The following is a 21,236-nucleotide window of genomic DNA, read 5'->3' on the forward strand; positions in this document are numbered from 1 at the left end:
ATAGAAAATCAAAAATCCCAATCTGTTTATAAGAAAAGATAGCCAGTTTGGTTTACTGATTAAGGTATCAGACCATGAGTTCAAGTTTTGCCTTAGCCATGAAAGACAGATTGGTGACTTTGGGCCAGCCTCTTTCTCTCAGCCCAACTCACCTCACAAAGTTGTTGTGGGGAAAATAGAAGAAGGACGGTATTTTGGATAGGTTTGCCACCTTAAATTATTTGTAAAAAATAATAAAGATGGGATATACATAAATAAATGTATAAATATATATTCTGTAAAGATAAATTCTGTAACGAATTTATATATATACTTTTTATAGGTATTCCTAAGCAAATACTTTTAAAAAATTTAAAGCATCCAAATAGGATGGTAAGATTAATTATTTAATTATGTGAGGACAACCTCTAGATTTTCTTTATCTAAACTGTAGCTATTATAAGATGATGGGCTTTTCAATTTTTCTGACTGTTTAGCATTATCCCTGTACATATATTTTGATATAAATTTTTCTATGCAATGTAAATGATAAAATAAACAATTATACGTTATGGACACAGTTAGAAAGTCCTTTCACATCAGGGCAGGAATTTAACCATTTTTAACCATAGCTCTATTGTATTTTTTAAAAAGTTGCAAGGCATTTTTGGAATATATAATTTTGGAAGTTTAATTTTAGTATTACTTATTCAATAATAAATTTTTCACTCTAGGATATTCCAGTCTGAAAATTATGTGTGTGTGTGTTCGTGTGTGTGTGTGTGTGTGTGTGTGTGTGTGTTTGTGTGTGTGTTTGTGTGTGTGTGTTCGGTGTTGCTAGTCATGGACAAATAGTGATAGTAAACCTGTCTTGATTTCACAGTTTGGACCAGATGCATTGGCAGCATCTTTTTTTTCTTTTATGATTCTTTATTCAGGATGGAGTCGGAGTGACTAAATGGAGCTGAACTGGATGCTCTTCCTGGTACCTACATCGAGTTTGCAGCAGTTATTTTCTCTTTACGCCTTGATAGAGAAACATCTGCTGCTGCCTAGGATTGGATTGTCAATCTTCCAAGTGGGAGGCAAGCATCTTTATCTCTAGGCCAGGGCATTTCAAACTTTTCACAGATTGTACCACTTTTAGGACATGACAATATTTGAGTACCACCAGTGCTTAGCAAAGTATCAAAAACTTGATAACTTAAAAAAAGGGGGTGGGATTTGGGTTTTACTGATTAGATTCATTTGTTGTTATAGAAATGGCTAGTTTATAATATTATGGAAAAGTAAAAAGTTGAACTTCAATGTTAATGCTTCATTCTACTGCAACAGAGGAAGTCTGTTCTTTTTCCCTTCTCCCCCTCACTTTCCCCCCTTTTCCTCCCCACTGTGTCCTACTATTTGTTTTTGTATTTTTATATTTTATTCTATAATCTAATAAAATATTACAAACTGTAGAAAAAAAGGAAAAAAGTACCAGTTTTAATTTCTTTGGAGGGTGTTCCTTTGCTGAATCACTTTCCCTTTGCACTGACAAATGTATGATGAATTTATCCATGTTTATTAATATGCACAGCTACCAGCTAGCTCAAGGGTCTTCAAACTTGGCACTTTTAAGACTTGTGGACTTCAGCTCCCAGAATTCCTCAGCCCTCATAGCTGATTGAGGAATTCTGGGAGTTGAAGTCCACAGGTTTAAAGTTGCTAAGTTTGTAGACCCCTGAGCTAGCTGGTCGGCCCTTCTTCCTCTCTCCTTTCTGAGCTCTTTCCACAGTGTAGTAAGAATGCATCCTCCCCCTCAATCCCTTCCCTGTACCCTTAAAGACACAGGAATCAACTGCAAAGCAAGAAAGGCTCACAAAATAAAGAAACACATAAACTCATTTTTTTCCTTTAAGCTGCCTCAGGCGTGTCACGTGTCACAATGTTGCAACCGAGACTGAAAGGCTCCAGCAATTGCGAAAAGTTTTAGCTTTAAATTAAGCCTGTTGACCTTCAAAGAAAACTTTCTAAAAGCCAATAGACAGACTCAGTTAAAGGGGGTAAAACTAATTTAAGGTAAAGGTAAAGGTTCCCCCGCACGTGCGTGCTAGTCGTTTCCGACTCTAGGGTCCGGTGCTCATCTCCGTTTCAAAGCCGAAGAGCCAGCGCTTGTCCGAGGACGTCTCCGTGGTCATGTGGCCGGCATGACTAGACACCAGAGGTGCATGGAATGCTGTTACCTTCCCACCGTAGTGGTCCCTATTTTTCTACTTGCATTTTTACGTGCTTTCGAACCCACTGAGCCACCGCGTCCCTTTTACATTTGTTTAAAGGGATAATTACATTTGTTTAAAGGGATTAAACCTTTCTGTATTGTCTTTTTTCCCCTTTCCCACCCAAACCACCTCCTTTTATAGCCTCTCCTCTCCCCCCACTTTTTCTTCAGTTCACCTCCAGCTCCGCACTGCTTCCAGAAGCACTAATCAGCTGGCTCAGCTTCTGCCAAGCCCACACAGTCTTGGAGCTGCAGCTGCCTCTCGCTCAGGCTTGGGTCGCTTCGGTTCATTCGCCTCCCCCACTATACTTCTCTAGGACAGTTGCGTACCACCTGCCATGTGGCAAAGTACCACAGGTGGTATGCATACCACCAGTTGAAAAGCCCTGGTCTTTATCACCATGGCATCTAGAAGAGCAGCATCTAAAGCTCCAAAATTACTATCAGTACTGGAATATAATTTTAGGGGTCTTTGGTGCTCTCTGAGCTTGCTTGTTTTCTTGCAGACATTTCATTACCCTAACTAGGAAAGATCATCAGTACTAGTAAGGAGTGTTGTTTGCTCTCTGTTTATATTCTGGCGTCTTGCCTGTCTGGGTGGGTGGGGGCGGTCTAAGGGATTTTTTGGTTGGGCTGTTTACTAATGGCTCTGTGGCAGTTTCTTAATTGAGGGATTACTTATTTGATTGTTGGCCTGAATTTGACCTTGGAGCTAATCTATGCTGATCTGAGTGCTGATTACTAGTGGAGAAGTGCTGGAGTCTTTTTCTCTTTTGGGCTGGTTGATTGTCTCTTTTGCATAGTCCATACAGTAGATGTTGTTAATGTCTGTGTGTCCATTGATGGCTGATTTGTCAGAGTTCCAGGCTTCTAGAAATTCCCTGGCATTTTTGGATTTGGCCTGGTCTAGGAATGTCACATTTTCCCAATTGAAACTATGGTTAAATCTATCTATATGTTGTGAAATTAAATAATTTTTGTCATGCCTTTTGACTGCCAGCTGGTGTTCATGGATGCATTCTGCCAGACTTCTGCCTGTTTGTCCAATAGAAGACTGACAGAAGACTGGCAGACAAAGATTGCAGTTCTTAAATAATAATGTTTCTTATTATCTTAAAATAAGACCAATTCAATAAAAGAATTTTTATTCGTATTGGACAATAAACATGAGATTTTTTTAAAAAATGGGGCTGTCAGTATTGTATTGGAAATGTAATATATACAGGTACAAATACCACATACATACATGCCAACATCCACTTACCCTCCCACATACATATATAGCCAATTTGGTCAATTCATGCTCACTTTTAATTGCTTTGGAGATTTAAGCTCATTCACAGTAAATATATATTTTTGTCTATGGTTCTGTCAGTATTCTGCCTCTTCTTAATGACTTCCATAATTACCTAATGGATGACATACCCTGGGGTTGAGAAATATCAAATTAAAATAGGAAGTAACATGGGCCTCTAAATATAGCGTAAGAGATACCTGGTGATCCAATTTCATAATTTGAGTGGTGCTTTGTGCTCTCTGAACTTGGTTATTTTCTTGCAGACATTTCATTACCCAGACTAGGTAACATCTAATAGCTAATAGCACTGAGGATGTTACCTAGTTTGGTATTGAAATGTCTGCAAGAAAACAACCAAGCTCAGTGAGCACCAAGGACCCTTCCTTTCAACCCTGAGCTACAACTATTCCCCTTTATTGGTAACTTCATAACTTTTCTGGTTGGAAAACTCTATTCACCATGACTGCCAAATAAATAAAATGAAAGCATCTATAAGCAAATAATAAGGACGTGGTGGCTCAGTGGGTTAGGACGCTGAGCTTGTCGATCAGAAGGTCGGCAGTTTGGCGGGTCGAATCCCGAGTGCCATGTAACAGAGTGAGCGCCTGTTACTCGTCCCAGCTTCTGCCAACCTAGCAGTTCGAAAGCACGTAAAAATGCAAGTAGAAAAATAGGGACCACCACGGTGGGAAGGTAACAGCGTTCCGTGCGCCTTTGGCGTCTAGTCATGCCAGCCACATGACTACGAATACGTCCTCGGACAAGCACTGGCTCTTTGGCTTTGAAACAGAGATGAGCACCGGCCCCTAGAGTCGGAAACGACTAGCACGCACGTGCGGGGGAACCTTTACCTTTACCTTTATAAGCAAATAAAATAAAGGAGTGTACTATTCAGATCTGCAATTGCTTTTGAATTTCATTTCATGGACTGAGCTAAGTTGCAAAGATTGCACAAAATATGGGCAAATAGGACTGAAAGAGGATTACAGTTTTTATTCTCTGAAGAGTAAGGATTTTTGAAAAAGAAGGAGCTGGTGATTTTGTCCATTTTAAAAAAAAAATCTTTCTTCCTTCTCTTCCTACTAAGACAATTGCTACATAATAGTGGGAAATGCTGTCTGATTTCTATTTATCTTGGAACAATTCAGTTGTTATAGTTACCATGGAAACTCCTAAAATAGTGTGGTGAAGAACTGTAATACTACGTTGTTTATATTTAAGCTACTAAATTTATAGACATAGCAACAGTATGCTGCTTAAAGGTTTGAGACATATTACCACCAGCAGTTTACAAAATGTTCACATCAGACTATTCTGTTTATAGAATTTGATAACTTCAGATACATTCTGAAGTCCATGCATTATATGCACAGAAAAGCCCTCTTTTTCCAAGCATGAAAACTTTTCTTCTGCCTTCCAGGTGCCAGTTTTGTTTTCTTTCTCTTTCTCCCTCTTTCACCTTTTCCCAAACAACAGAAAAAATCCAACATTTGTATGAAGGCTGATCTAACCCTGCAGTGTTTCTCATGAACATTTCAGCAGAAAAGTATGCAAATGCAGGCATGGCATTAACAAAGTAATTAATGTTGGAAAACTCTGACATTTCAAAAGTATTTGTATGCAAAGATTTTTTTTAAAAAAAACCCTGTTAAAATAATTTGACACATATCAACAGAACGTAAGTGAAAAGGGTGGATAGCATAGAAAGTTAATAAACTAAGCTATCCGTTTTCTGTTCAAACAAAATGTACAAGGGATGATGATAGAGGAGCTGGGGATGGAGGAGATGTAGGAGAAGGTGATGATACAGAAATTATTTTACATCTTTTTGTTCAAAAAAAAAGTAGAAAAGTAGAATAATTAAATGTGTGAAATAAATTATGTAAAAGAATAAATACAATCAGATTCCTTTACTTTATATAGGATGGCCATGCTGAAGTCAATTTAGTAACTAGATAGGCATGAGCTACTGAAATTAAGGATATATTGTTAATTAAGTATTATCCATATCCACTACTGGAGTCCAACAATTTTCTGTGGAATTTAAAATAAAATTGGAGTACAAGGTTTTAAAACCATTTACGTTCCCAGCACATATTAACAAAGTAAATTTCCTATATTCTTCTCTTAATTTATGAAACTGTAAATTAGTAACTTTTTTATTGAAATCAGTCTTTTCTTATTCTATAAAGCAGAATTTTAAAATATAAATCTCCTGTTCTATGTGGACTCTCTAAATTGCATTCTAAATGTAATTTCCACAAATATCTTTAAAAATACCCATTTGAGATTTTGGATCAGGAAAAGATACTGTGAAATCTAAGAATAGAAACACACCTATTGAGTAAAGTTAAAAATGAATTGGAAATCCTACTGTGTGACAGTGATGAACATATCATTGCTAAGGGAATTAGTATTTGGAAACATTTATAACATTTTTGCTGGAAGTTTTCAAGAAGAGTTTGGATAGCCATTTGTCTGGAATGGTATAAGTTCTTCTGCTTGAGCAGAGGGTTGGACTAGAAGATCTCCAAGATCCCTTCCAACTCTGTTATTCTTTTATTTATTGTATTATGTATAATACATTTCATATATGCCTCTATTTATTTACTAGCTAAATTACAAAAAAAGATGAAAACTCTTAGACAGAGATTTACATCTATGTTGATTAATATCCCTATCTATTATTTCCATAGCATATTGTTGAACACTCTGGCCTGTTTGGAAGTAAAAAAAATAATGATCATAACATACATTACAAGCATATTTTTATTTTATTTTATTTATTTGAATTTTCCCCTTCATGGATTACTGCCTTGTCGTGGCGAAGGGGCTTGCGTAATTCAATGAAGCTATGAGCTATGCTGTGCAGGGCCACCCAAGACGGACAGGTCATAGCAGAGAGTTCTGACAAAACGTGATCCACTGGAGAAGGAAATGGCAACCCACTCCAGTATCTTTGCCATGAAAACCCTATGGACAGTACCAAAAGGCAAAACGATATGACGCTGGAAGATGAGCCCCTCAGGTCGGAAGGCGTCCAATATGCTACTGGGGAAGAGCAGAGGGCTAGTACTAGTAGCGCCAGAAAGAATGAAGCGACTGGGCCAAAGCCGAAAGGACGCTCAGCTGTGGATGTGTCTGGTGGTGAAAGGAAAGTCCGATGCTGTAAAGATTTTTTCTCCATAGGAACCTGGAATGTAAGATCCATGAATCAAGGAAAACTGGACGTGGTCAAACAAGAGATGACAAGACTGAACATTGACATCTTAGGTATCAGCGAACTAAAATGGACAGGAATGGGTGAATTTAATTCAGATGACCATCAGGTATACTACTGTGGGCAAGAATCCTTCAGAAGAAATGGAGTAGCCTTCATAGTCAATAAAATAGTAGGAAAAGCAATACTGGGATACAATCCTCAAAATGACAGAATGATCTCAGTTCGAATCCAAGGGAAACCATTCAATATCACAATAGTCCAAGTCTATGCCCCAACCACCAGTGCTGAAGAGGATGAAATTGACCAGTTCTATGAAGCACTACAGCACCTTATAGAACTAACACCAAAAAATGATGTTCTTATCATCATGGGGGATTGGAATGCTAAAGTAGGAAGCCAAAAGATAACTGGAATAACAGGCAAGTTTGGCCTTGGAGTGCAAAATGAAGCAGGGCACAGGCTGATAGAATTCTGTCAAGAGAATACGATGGTCATAGCAAACACTCTTTTCCAACAACTCAAGAGACGGCTCTACACATGGACATCACCAGATGGTCAACACAGAAATCAGATTGACTATATGCTCTGCAGCCAAAGATGGAGAAGCTCTATACAGTCAGTAAAAACAAGACCAGGAGCTGACTGTGGCTCAGACCATGAGCTTCTCCTTGCAAAGTTTAGGCTTAAACTGAAGAAAGTAGGGAAAAGCACTAGGCCAGTCAGGTATGAATTAAATCATATCCCTGTTGAATATACAGTAGAGGTGACAAATAGATTTAAGGAATTAGATCTGATAGACAGAGTGCCTGAAGAACTATGGACAGAGGTTCGTGACATTGTACAACAGGTAGCAACCAAAACCATCCCAAAGAAAAAGAAATGCAAGAAAGCAAAATGGCTGTCTGAGGAAGCTTTGCAAATAGCTGAGGAAAGGAGGGAAGCGAAAGGCAAGGGAGAAAAAGAAAGATACACCCAATTGAATGCAGAATTCCAGAGAATAGCTAGAAGAGATAAGAATGCCTTCTTAAATGAACAGTGCAAAGAAATAGAAGAAAACAATAGAATAGGGAGGACCAGAGATCTTTTCAAGAAAATTGGAGAAATGAAGGGAACGTTTAATGCAAAAATGGGCATGATAAAGGACCAAAATGGCAGGGACCTAACAGAGGCAGAAGAGATTAAGAAGAGGTGGCAAAATTACACAGAAGAACTATACAAGAATGAGCTTAACGTCCCTGATAATCACAATGAGGTGGTCACTGACCTCGAGCCAGACATCCTAGAATGTGAAGTGAAGTGGGCCTTAGAAAAGCTGAGCAACAACAAAGCTAGTGGAGGTGACAGTATTCCAGCTGAGCTATTCAAAATCTTAAAAGACAATGCAGTAAAAGTGCTACACTCAATTTGCCAGCAAATTTGGAAAACTCAACAGTGGCCACAGGATTGGAAAAGATCAGTTTACATTCCAATTCCTAAGAAAGGCAGTGCCAAAGAATGTTCAAACTATCGCACCATTGCACTCATTTCTCATGCTAGTAAAGTCATGCTTAAAATCCTACAAGCTAGACTTCAGCAGTATGTGGATCGAGAACTACCAGAAGTGCAGGCAGGATTTCGAAGAGGCAGAGGAACTAGAGATCAAATTGCCAACATACGCTGGATCATGGAGAAAGCTAGGGAGTTCCAGAAAAACATCTACTTCTGCTTCATTGACTATGCTAAAGCCTTTGATTGTGTGGATCATAACAAACTGTGGCAAGTTCTTAAAGAGATGGGAGTACCAGACCATCTTATTGGTCTCTTGAGAAACCTATATGCGGGTCAAGAATCAACAGTGAGAACTGGACACGGAACCACTGATTGGTTCAAAATTGGGAAAGGAGTCCGGCAAGGCTGTATACTGTCGCCCTGCCTATTTAACTTATATGCAGAGCACATCATGAGAAAGGCAGGGCTAGATGAATCAAAAGTTGGAATTAAGATTGCCGGAAGAAATATCAACAACCTAAGATACGCAGATGATACCACTCTAATGGCAGAAAGTGAAGAAGAACTAAAGAGCCTCTTGTTGCAGGTGAAGAAGGAGAGTGCAAAACTTGGGTTGAAACTTAACATTAAGAAAACCAAGATCATGGCATCTGGCCCTCTCAATTCCTGGCAAATAGATGGGGAAGAAATGGAGGTAGTGACAGATTTTATTTTCCTGGGCTCCAAGATCACTGCAGATGGGGACTGTAGCCAAGAAATTAAAAGACGCTTGCTCCTGGGGAGGAAAGCCATGGCAAATCTAGACAGCACACTAAAAAGCAGAGACATCACCCTGTCAACAAAAGTGCGTATAGTCAAGGCTATGGTCTTTCCAGTTGCAATGTATGGTAGTGAAAGTTGGACCATAAGAAAGGCTGAGCGCCAAAGAATTGAGGCCTTTGAACTGTGGTGCTGGAGAAGACTCCTGCGAGTCCCTTGGACTGCAAGGCGATCAAACCGGTCAGTCCTAGAGGAGATCAATCCTGACTGCTCTTTAGAAGGCCAGATCCTGAAGCTAAAACTCAAGTACTTTGGCCACCTAATGAGAAGGAAGGACTCCCTGGAGAAGAGCCTAATGCTGGGGAAGATCGAGGGCAATAGAAGAAGGGGACGACAGAGAATGAGGTGGCTGGATGGAGTCACTGAAGCAGTAGGCGTGAGCTTAAATGGACTCCAGAAGATGGTAGAGGACAGGAAGGCCTGGAGGAATGTTGTCCATAGGGTCGCGATGGGTCGGACACGACTTCGCAGCTAACAACAACAACAACAAAATTTGAATTTTGAAATATACACATATTCCACAGAAAAACTATTTTAAAAAAATCTGTCTTCCAATTCAAACTGCTACATTTCATTTTAATTTGGAAGACTGCATTAAAAAAAAAACTCTAGGAAAATTTAGAAGAATATTAGTAAGAATGCAGGACTCCTGTGGGATAAAGAAAATTTTACAAATCTTTATGAAGCAGTAGTTACAGAAATGCAAAATAGCACTGTGAAGGAAGCTCACATAGCTCAAAAGACACCCTAAAGCATTTTAATAAAGACTCAGGAGACAGAAAAGAATCAAATGTGTTTCAACTAGCACCTTGTGCATATTGATTCACTGTCACACCTTTAAGTTTCCTTTTTTTTATTACCAGTGATTGATATCTCTTCCCTCATCACAATCAACTTCAAAGGCAGCTTCCGGTTTGGCGTCCAATGAGACAGGTGGAAAAAGCTGGGGCTCCAGCTTCTTAGCCCGATTTTGTTCAGGCCGGCGACCCCAAGGGGTCGGAAAATTGCCCTGGAGGGACAACAAAGAAGGAGGGATGCATCAGCAGTCCGGATCAGACAGTGGTCGGTCCGGGTGGACTGAAGAAACCCATTGGAAGGATGAAGGAAAGGCTGCTGGGTGAGCTCAGTCAGTCCAAATCGTAGCCAGTCGGAAGAGGAACAAGAAGCCACGGCGCTCAGCTACACAACTGATTGTCAACAGCATGCTGAAACTGGGTGAGCCAGTTTTTTTTTCCTTTTCCTTTTGGATTTAAAAGAAATGTTGATCCCCTGACTGGGAAGAGCTAAAAAGCAAAGACCCCAGAAAGAATATAAAGGCTAAAAAGCAAAGACCCCAGAAAGAATATAAAGGCGGCAAGCAGCTACGAAGTAAGTTTCCTTTTTTATTACCAGGGGTTGATATCCCTTCCCTCATCGCAATCAACTTCAAAGACTGATCAAAGTCATCCTATTTCTCTTAATATTTGCAGACTAGACATGAAAAGATTAAACTTGTTTCATGGTAGTTTGGATTATAAAACTAGATTCCATGCTACCATACCATACAGCAGGGAATTTACAATAATTTTAATAATATTATTCCCCAAAGTGGGGGGTGGCTAAAATATTTTTAGAAGACGTGCCACATATAACATATATTTTCAATAGTTTGCTTAGAAATGGGAAGAGAAGAGGAAGGGAAAGGAAAGCCTGGATTAAGTATAAAAGTATGCTATGTAATATTAATTTCATACCATGGCACTTAGCTACAAGGTTCAGTGGTAAACAAAGATGAGACATAAAAACTGGCATATAATAGCATATTACTGGTTATCCCAAGTGATGTGATTTTGAGGGAAATAGAGAGGAAAATGAACACAATCTTATGAACTCAATTAATTGCCAGGAATAACCAAAAAGTGAATTTTACAAGCATATGTAAATTCTACAGAGTATCTACAGAATGCACACACTGTGGAAAGAATGGTGAGTATAGGAGACATTTTAAAGTACCGTATTTTCTGGCGTATAAGACGACTGGGCGTATAAGACGACCCCCTACATTTCCTGTTAAATTATAGGGTTTGGGCTATACTTGCCGTATAAGACTACCCCTCTTCCAACGCACACCAAATAAAAATTAAAAAAATCAGATTTGATTTTAATATGGTAATTTTAATTCAAATGCTTATGACATGCAGGTACTTAGTAGGAAAACTGTCACTTATAAACATAAGGCTGTTTGTCATCAAACATGTAAACATAAAACAGTGCAAGTGGATTAAACTTAATAATAATAATAATAATAATAATAATAATAATAATAATAATAATAATAATAACAACAACAATAACAACAACAACAACAATAATAATAATAATAATAATAATAATAATAATAATAATAATAATAATAATAATTAATAATAATAATAATAATAATTTGGAAGGGACCTTGGAGGTCATCTAGTCCAACCCCCTGCTAAGGCAGGAAACCCTATACCATTTCAGACAATTGGCTGGCCAGTCTCTTCTTAAAAACTTCCAGTGTTGGAGCATTCACCACTTCTGGAGGCAGGTTGTTCCACTGGTTAATTGTTCTAACTGTCAGGAAGTTTCTCCTTAGTTCTAGGTTGCTTCTCTCCTTGACTAGTTTCCATCCATTGATTCTTGTCCTGCTTTCAGGTGCTTTGGAGAATAGCTTGGCTCCCTCTTCTTTGTGGCAGCCCCTGAGATATTGGATCACTGCTATCGTGTCACCCCTCACCCTTCTCTTCGTTAAACTACATGTACCCAATTCCAGCAACCCTTTTCCTATTTTCCTAATTCACTTTTTCACTTTTCCTAATTCACTCTAAAGCTTTCCCTGCGCAGAGCCTTAAGTAACCCCAGCTGCCTGCAATTAGTGCAGGTTCTCATCCCACCAGGCTCAAGGTTGAGTCAGCCTTCCATCATTCCGAGGTAGGTAAAATGAGGACTCAGATTGTTGGGAGCAATAAGCTGACTTTGTAATAATGCTGCTTGTGGGGGGGGTGAAAGCTCTAATAGGCAGGCATATACATAGAATGAAGGCTATTGCTAAGCACATTGATTTGTGCTTTAAATTGTAAGCCGCCCTGAGTCTTTGGAGAAGGGTGGGATATAAATGGGATTTTAAAAAAAAAGACCAAATGGGAGATCCACTCCAGGTTTTCCAGCCAGCCCGCCCAGTTCCTGAGTCAAATGTGTCCTTAGAGCTAAGCTGCTGCTCTGGCTATGCATTCCCCACCTGCCTTTCAAGTTGCTCTTGCATTTCCCACCTGCCTACAGCTGCTCTTCAACTTTAGAAGGAAAAAAGCCCAGACCCCAGCCTGTAAAAAATCACAGACTGCAGCTTCTACTCCAATTGGTCCCGCTTTCCCTGCGCAGACTAAATGGAAGATCCGCTCCAGGTTATCCAGCCAGCCCTGTCCCTAAAGTTTCAGCACCTGCCTATAAGACAACCCGTGACTTTTGAGAAGGTTTTCATGGGTTAAAAAGTAGTCTTATATGCCGGAATCTACAGTATAAGGAAGGCTTAACTGAAGAGATGGCAGCAAACAGGCAGGGGGAGGCAACAGAAAGGGAACAGGGGCAACAGGAGAAAGAATGTATGTATGCATGCATGCCAGTTTACAAAATGTTGAGAAGAATCATTCAAATCAGCCAGTCCATAATCCAATGTCGCACAAGATCTTGAAAAGTACAGAGGGATAAGCTAGAGAATTAGCCAGGAAGATACTGAGAGTGAAATACAGCAGGAGTTGAACAGAAACTCGATCTTGATGTACAATTACAGTGGGAAATTATGCTTACTGTTGGACAACATCACAGTGAGTTGCAAGAACCATCAGAATGGCAATGCCTCAACACTTCAACATAAATGACTACTGGAAACAGACTCTCACTGATTCAGAAGTGGTCACAAGCAATATGTCCCATTCCACTCACAGAATAAGAAAAATCACAGCAATGAGAGATTAGCATCCCGATATTTAGATATTTTTGATTTATACACCCTTCTGCCCACCCAAGTTAGTTTTAGCCACTCTAGTTAAGCTGCCTCCCAAGCATTCATGGCAACCATGAATCTGTCCAAATTGACTTATTCAGTATAAGAGACCTCTGTTTGTTCTTGTTTTCTCCTGAGACAATAGTTCTAAACTAGATAATAAGAGACTTTCTACAACTTTCATTGTCATGGACAGATCATTGTCCTAGGTTTTGACTTGCTGAAATTTATTGAAAACTGGAGTAGGCTGCCCCAGGAAACTGCTATACTCAGGCAGATTCCTCATTACTATTCAGATTTTTCATGTTATTTAACCAAGCAATTCTGTCAAAGTCCTGATATATATTTACAATGAGGAAATAGTATGTTTCCTGAGCAATCTCTCCTGCTGGTAGTTTAAATGGGCTTCCTGATTTTCATTGCCTGTTGTATCAATTAAATGAGAAAGATGATGGTTACTAGTTAATATTGGTTGAAAATGTGAATTTGACTCTGCAGTGCTAAAACCTGTCTGAAGCCCTATGAAAACCTATGACTCAATGTTAGTAACTTGTTTTAACTGTTCAATGGGCTTTTGTCATGCTATAAGATCCCAGGTTGCACAAAGAAAATATACTTTTAATTCTCTTTAAAGAAAGAAAATCATGTCCATTCCAACTTGAACAATATTGATATGAATAAAATTAACCAGTGGAACAGCTTGCCTTCAGAAATCATGGGCGCTCCAACACTGGAGATTTTTAAGAAGAGACAGACAGTCACTTGTCTGAAATGGTGTAGGTTCTCCTGCTTGAGCAAGGGGCTGGATTAGAAGACCTCCAAGGTCCCTTCCAGTTCTATTCTAAATAGATGTAGCAGCACTCTACTTGTTCACCTATCATGAATATTATCAAAATACACAACTTGAGTATGTGAACAATACTTTATGTATTTACTTACCTAAATGATACTCAATTTTTACATCACCATGCAATTAAAAATAACCTGGTTATGATTTAAATATAAGAGCATCAAACAAGATCTTGTGTACTAAAGGAATGTATGAAAAAATACTGTAATCTATTATAGCACTCGGCAAAAAATCAGTAAGAGCATTGACTCACAAAGTCCATGAACTTCTTTGTCTACATAATAAAGCTTAAAATACAATAAATAAATAAGGTGAAATTCAATGAATACAAATATCATTTAATAGGTATGATTGTGATTTAGTGGCAGGATTGGAATATTATAATTTAAGAATATAGTATGCTGTCAGGGATGAAAAAAAATAAGTCAGGTTACAAAAAGTATGAACATCCACACAGAAATCCAATTAATGAACTTAGAGGTGAGATTCAGAACATTTGGGTTAAAAGAGTAAAGATAGTACTGGTAGAACTAAAAACAGCATTGTTACCAACCACTCAATCAAAGGGAAGGTGTGAATGATGGTTTCCAAAGATATGGCATTTGACTTCTAGAGAGAATGATATTTTTGGTGGGTTTTTTGTATACTGCCTGTATTAATTTTTACAAATATCTGAAGGGAGTGTACATATTCAGCACATCTTTCCTCCTACTTTCCCAATAACAGCAACCCTATGAGGTGAGTTGGGCTGAGAGACAAAGTCATCCAGCTGGTTTTTATGGCTTAGGCAAGACTATAATTTATGGTCTCCCACCTTCTAACTTGATGCCTTAACAACTAGACCAGTTGATAAGTAGCTGATCTGAACTTATATTTCCAAGGTCACTTGCAAAGAGAATCATGGGGATTCAAAGGAATAAGACTGAATGCCTACTCAGGGTCATCCCAAATCTTTGAATGATATAACCAGTAGATAGCTATAGCTGTCCTTTGGTTCAGTTTCCAGTCCTATTTCCCATTGCACTTCCCCAAACCTGCAACAAGTGCATTACATTATTTTTCTAATATATTCTCTTTCATCTCGGTCAATTATAAGATCTTAAATTGCTAAATGTTCACATGCAATTCAGTCCATATCAGTGTCAGAACTGATGTCACCCACTTACCCTTAAACCTTAATTTGCAGGATTTCATGGTGCAGAACATGAAAATCCAATGAAGAGTGGGTAGCTTATTTACTTTTGAGGAGAAGAAAATAAGTAGGGGGAAATTCCTATGAGTCCAATTTCACCTTTATTACAGAACTTTTACACATTACTGGAGCAGGTGTTCAGCTGTTTAATAATACCTTTCAAACATTCATGTTGGAAATTTTCCTCTCTAATGTTCTCAACTTCTCAATTTTATTGCAGCACAAGAGTGAGAGTGTGGGAGGCATACTAAAAGCTACTGATAGTTAAAAAGAATATTGATCTACAGATGCAAGCAAATTAATTATGGAATTCCATTTATGTATATCAACACAGAGACACAAACAGACACAGGGACCCACAGACAGATACACACCATCCAAACTTTCAAGAAGCCTGGAAGAATCCAGAAAAGAAATGGGTTTGTGATATACAGTTGACAAGACAGGCACCCCAAATAATCCTTCCTTCCTTCCTTCCTTCCTTCCTTCCTTCCTTCCTTCCTTCCTTCCTTCCTTCCTTCCTTCCTTCCTTCCCCCTCCCTCCCTTGGGTTCAGGCTATATCAGACCTATGTAGGCATTTTACAAGCTCTTACCTATCCCTGTGAGGTGAATTGTAAATTAGTAATAAAATATAAATAAATGAATGCCAGGCACACAATTGAGCAGAATTACATTCAATCTATTGGTTCAGCTTCCTACAACAGTCCCTGTTTCTCATGTCTCCCCTTGGAAAAAATAATTGTCCACCCCTGGTCTATATTATCCCACAGATGGCTATTAAACGTTTCTCAGTTTAATATGCAAGCGAGATGTATTCACCCTTTTTGCTTTGATACAGATAAGTCAGCCACTTTTTATTAATGAGTATAATTATTTATTGTTCACTTCTATAGGCTAAGGGCCTACTTTCATTGTCCTGTGCAATTGTTTGTCCATCTAATATGTAAAGATACTCTTTTGCTGACTTCCTCTGACGTATTTATGGACTTTTTAGTTTACTCTACATACACAATATCCCCTATTTCTAATTGCAAGGACAGATAAGATAAACTAAGGTCTCCCAAGAACTGAGAGATGGTTTGCTGAGTGGTTAAAGGCACAGGCTAGAAACAGGAGGCTATGAGTTTTAGTCCTGCCTGAGGTATGAAGCCACCTGGATGATTTGGGGCCAGTCCTTTTTTCTCAGTCCTGGGAAGGAAGCAATGGCAAACCACTTCCAAAATCATTGCAAACAAAATTGCAGGGACTTGTCCAAGCAGTCACCAGAGTTTACATTGGCTTGGGGATTTTTTTTTTTTGTCTCAAGTGAAGAGTCCCCATCTACCAGGTTTGCACAATCATTGAAAATCTATTGGTGTTATCAAACCAACATAAAATTCTTCTTGCAAGCCAGTTAAAAATAAAGGAATGCATAATAAAGCCAACATGGAGAATAAAAATAATAAAGCTGGCAGCAGAATCTAACACTGAACTTTTACTTACACACCTAGGGAAGATAGAAAGCTCTTCAACTGATGAATCATAAAACTGAGGCAGTATAGAAGTCATGTTAATAAATGAAGGACAAAGGATCCTGGCGTTTGAGCTTCTCTAAGGAGAACATTTCACATATAGGGCAGAGCTTATCACTGAAAAACACCCATTTTGTATATATCTATTTCACCTCATTAAATGGAAGTATAAGATATTTCTGCAGGTAACCTGATGCCCTGCTATTACAGCCATTACTCATAACAATGGAGATGGCAAAGTAATAATATCATGGCCAGTCCCAATTAGTCATATTCTGAACTAGCTTCAGAGCCACTTTCAATGAAAGAATACATTACAATAGGAAGTTATCACAAAAAAAATCTCCAGGCTATTTCTGTTCAGGTAGATCAGGGCAAAGCAGCTCACTCTCCATCCTTCCACCCACCCACCCACCCACCTCTACACATACACATACACTTCAAAGCAATTGTGTGGAGTGGCTGCCTAACTTTTTTCATTGATAAAAGTGGTTTTTATGCACATCGAGATTTAAGACTGCCTTTCAAGGAGAGTGCCTATCCAATCATGAAGAGGACTGTGTTGCCTTTGTTGCACAAAACCTGCAACCAAGGCACAAAGGCGAAGTGCCCCCACTTCACACACAGTAATATAATAGCTTGAGTTGATAAAAGGCATGCAAGGAAACTAAAGCCTACCTGTGCCTCTAGTTATGGTGATGGGTCCAAAGCATTTGGAAATACCACTTAATTCTGACAACCGGACTTGGTCTGTACTTAGTTTCAATTAAATGGCTGTCACCTATTTATTTCCTTCTTTAAGCACTAGAATACAAACTGCTTCATCTGTGTTATATTAAATGATACAGTAAGACAGTTCAGCCCACCTCCCTGAAAATTATTTCTCAGTGGTTTCACATAAATGATACAAGAAAAGAAAAAAGGAGAAAATAAAGTCCTAATGATCCTTTAAGCATACAGTAAATGCCACCCAACAGAACAATAACCCTGCAGTGACACACAATGGAGTTGGCCATCTCAAGCCAGGCTACCAATTCAGAAAAATAACATCCAACATTGCAAAAAGATCCAGTTCAATTAATAAGCTGGTACCCATTTCTTAGCAGAAGTCACCCCACTGGCCTGAAAGACTGAACTGCATATATAAGAAGCCAGAGCTGTGCAAGTTTTCAAAAAGGCACTTTGTTTTCCTATGAAGTCTCCTTCAACAATTGCAATAGGTTTCTGTTCATAAATTGTGGATGGGCTATTGCAGACATGTCAAACTCACGACGTCATGTGACGTTGTGCAACATATCGGGACAGTTTTGCCATTGCAGGTAATGGGGTGGGCCTGGCTTCCAGATGACGTGTCTGGTCCACGGGCCATAAGTTTGACACCCCTGGGCTATTGCAAGTACTTAGTGAGGTTGTGATACGATACAAAACAAAGCACGTTGTGAAAGCAAATGGTATCACCTTTTTGACTTCCTGGAGGGGATCACATTACTGATATAGTGTTATGCAAACTTGGCAACTTTAAGATGTGAGGCCTTCAACTCCCAGAATTCTCCATTCAACATGTTGAAGTCAAGAAACACTAAATTATAAGTTCTTCCACAAGGTGAATCCAAAGTGTTTGGATAGAGCAGTGATGGAGAACCTTTTAGACACTGAGTGCCCAAAAACTGCCTGCCCACCCCTGCTCTGTCCTACCCACTCTGCCCCCGCCCCCACTCCACCCACCAACCCATCCACAGGGCAACCTACACGGCTCGCTACAGCAGATCACCCAGGTGGTCCTGCAATGCCATGGCAGCCACGCCCTCTACCCATGTCCCCACAGCATCATCTGTGCATGACGGGACGCTAGGGCAGAGTCTTGTCCCTGCTGCCCAGTGCCATATCCTTGACTGTGCTGCTCCATGTGGGCTGCACACAGGGGCGACTCTCCTCCAGGGGGGCTGCAGGTGAGGAGGGGCCATGGGGGGAGGCAGTGTTGGGACCATGGTGTGCATGCCCACAGAGAGGGCTCTGCGTGCCACCTCTGGCACACATGCCATAGGTTCACCACCACTGGGATAGGGTAACCCAAGCAAATTAATCATCTAGCACAAGTAGATGGAGTTTCATTGAGCACCTCCATTACTGGAGTTGTGATAACTGTGGCATTTAAGTTGGGGTGAATGGTTGGATTTGAAGTATTCATTCCTTGAATAAGATGAAACATGACCTTCACATCCTGAAAGAAGCAAAACAAAAGAAGACTTTTCTGTCATTTACATAAATTGGGTGCAACAACAATTTCTAACCCATAATTAAATGGATTCAATTTTCTTTCATAAGTATTCTACTCATCTGCCCATATGCTTTCTTCTATGGACCTCTGAGAGAGATGCCTATAGATATGCACAGATATACATGAGACTCTGAGGATTAGAATATTGTAGATTTATGTCAACTACTTATGACATTCCCATGTTTCATAGACTGAGTTGGATATCAAAAGAAATCTTGGATGTAAAAAAAAATCCTCTCAAAATATGCAAATCCACAGGGATCTGCTGACTTTGGGACATGGCTCCTTTTAAGTTTCCTCCCTTACAGAATGAAAAGACTGCTTAAAGTCTGAATTTCAATCTGAAATCATGATCTGACTATTAGGGATTAAAAGAGCCTTGCTAAGAGTGTTTTGGGGGAAGGGAAGGAGTTCATTTTAGAGGGGTTTTTTTTTAAGATAGAACAAATACATTTGTTAGGTTCTGTTCCATTTTCAGCATTATTATTCAGACGTTATGACTGTTGCAAATGAAGACAAACATACAGCACTTGTTCCAAGGTAATGTTGCAGGACCAATCTCAGCCAGTCACCAGGATCAGAGATTTATTCTTCCAAGATTTAAGTTTTCGAACTCATACTGGAGCTGATCCTCAGGCAATTTCTCTTTCTCCAGTATGTTGACTCCAGAATGTTGACTTCTCTCTCTCCAGAACTTTGACTGTTCCTATCTAAGGTCTCACTTTTTTAGAATAGAATAGAATAGAATAGAATAGAATAGAATAGAATAGAATAGAATAGAATAGAATAGAATAGAATAGAATAGAATAGAATAGAATCTGGAAGGGATCTTGGAGGTCTTCTAATCCAGCCCCCTGCTCAAGCAGGAGAACCTATACCATTTCAGACAAGTGACTGTCTAGTCTCTTCTTAAAAACCTCCAGTGATGGAGCACCCAAGATTTCTGGAGGCAAGCTTTTCCACTGGTTAATTGTCCTCACTGTTAGGAACTTTCTTCTTAATTCCAGGTTGCTTCTCTCTTTGGTCAGTTTCCGACCATTGTTTCTTGTCCTGCCCTCTGGTTAGACTAGGGGGGGGAAGGCTTGAGAAAAAGTCTCTGTGATAATATTGGTTGATTTGTTGATCTTCAGAAGACATATGTACAGAGCATATTGATGCTCTTTTATCTTATTGATATTGATACTGATCACCCAGATTTTATTTAAAAATGCAAAACCTCAAATGTTGATTTGAGTTGGTTTGCTGAAAATGGGGTGAACTTTCTTTGTGCCATACCCAAAAGTACATTTTATTTCCAGAGCATATTTTTAAATGTCAATACTATAGGATCTATTTAACATTGTTACAAATTTTTGGTCTTCATCTTATGAAGTGCTGCTTTTCTTTTTAATTTTTCACGTTCTGCTTAAAAAAGAGGTCTTTCAGAAGTGAATAGAAAATGGTAAGTTAATATCTACCTATATTTAATTTCTTATCATTTAACAATCATTATTTCATATTATCCTTAATACTAAACATTAAATTCTAAAACTACAACCTATAAACACCTCCAAGTCCATTTCAAACTAGTTGGTATAGCAATATTTCTTCAAATAATCCTTGAATTTTTTCCAGTCTTCTTCCACCGACTCTTCTCCCTGGTCACGGATTTTCCCTGTCAGTTCAGCGAGTTCCACATAGTCCATCATTTTCATCTGCCATTCTTCCACCGTTGGTATTTCTTGTGTCTTCCAATTCTTAGCTATCAAAATTCTCGCCGCTGTTGTGGCATACAGAAAGAAGGTAACATCTTTTTTGGGAAGGGCAAGTGTAAAAGAAATGCATAAACAAATATAAGAAAGTGTGTTTTATAAATGTACATTATCTGTCTGCTTTATAAGAGATGCATGACATATATTATGGTAGCTGTTGTTGTTCTTTTGAGTTGGAGGATAGTTGCTCAATAGACTGCAATACAGGAGGTTCACATAAAACATTAGCAAAGTAGAGGTCTCACTTATTTACAATAACTTTGGCAACTTGAATCACGGTGTTAATACTTACCTCTGGCCTCTATACAGAGACAGGAGTCTGGACCGTTTTTGAAAAAAAAAATGATTTTTCTAGGCACTTTTTTTCTCTATGTTTTTTTTTTTTTAAATTTCAGGTCTCTCACAGGTTTAGATATGTGTAGGTGTGAGAGTGGGGTTGGTAAAGTGACTGCAGAAAGAGATGCTAAACCTTTCACCGATATGTAGATAATAGTTCAAACCACTATTAGTTTACCACAAATTTATAATTTTTTTTTTTTAATCTGTCAGGGAAAAATAAAGTTATACAGCCTCCATAA

The sequence above is a fragment of the Vipera ursinii genome (assembly GCF_947247035.1).
Source record: "Vipera ursinii genome assembly, chromosome: 1".
NCBI classification, from domain to species: Eukaryota; Metazoa; Chordata; class Lepidosauria; order Squamata; family Viperidae; genus Vipera; species Vipera ursinii.